General features: G+C 43.0%; 1 pseudogene; it reads right to left on the bottom strand.

Moving 5' to 3' along the window:
• The window catches only part of LOC107740402 (alpha-2-macroglobulin-like), a 1,912-nt pseudogene extending 1,362 nt beyond the window's left edge, over positions 1–550 (bottom strand).
• Between the last annotated feature and the right edge of the window lie 34 nt (positions 551–584).

The following is a 584-nucleotide window of genomic DNA, read 5'->3' on the forward strand; positions in this document are numbered from 1 at the left end:
GTCACTGAGTGCAAACAAACCCTTTGGACACAATAACCAACTCTGGGTGAAGATCCTTTCAACTCCTTCAGGCTACAAGCAATAAAATGCACCACATCAGTAAAGCAGCATGAGCTCCATGATCAAACTCAAGAAAGCTGGTTAACACTTACCAGAACAAGTAGACTTTGAGTAACGACATCAATGCGTCCTCTTGTTGGCACAGTCACAACTTCAGTGCCACATCGAACCTGGGATTGTTCAGCCTGAGCACTGACAGTCACATTTACAGATCCTATAGAACAGAGGACGGGAGCAACAACTACATTTACAGATCCTATAGTACAGAGGAAGTGAGCAACAACTCACATACACCTCAATTTAGAAAGACAGTGCAAAACAGACCGAGAACAGAAGCGGAGAGAATCCATTTAAAGGTCTTCCTCCCATTGGCACAGAGACAGGATGAATACGGCTCATTAAAAGGTCTAAGACTGAAGTCCAAGGAAGAAGCTGGAGTCACTTTAACCTGCCAATGAATTGCATGATTAGTACACATTGAGTAAAGAGTATTCTCTACAGATCCATTAAGGGGTGTGTGATAT

Source organism: Sinocyclocheilus rhinocerous, unplaced genomic scaffold (assembly GCF_001515625.1).
Source record: "Sinocyclocheilus rhinocerous isolate Xijiao unplaced genomic scaffold, SAMN03320098_v1.1 scaffold38883, whole genome shotgun sequence".
NCBI lineage: Eukaryota > Metazoa > Chordata > Actinopteri > Cypriniformes > Cyprinidae > Sinocyclocheilus > Sinocyclocheilus rhinocerous.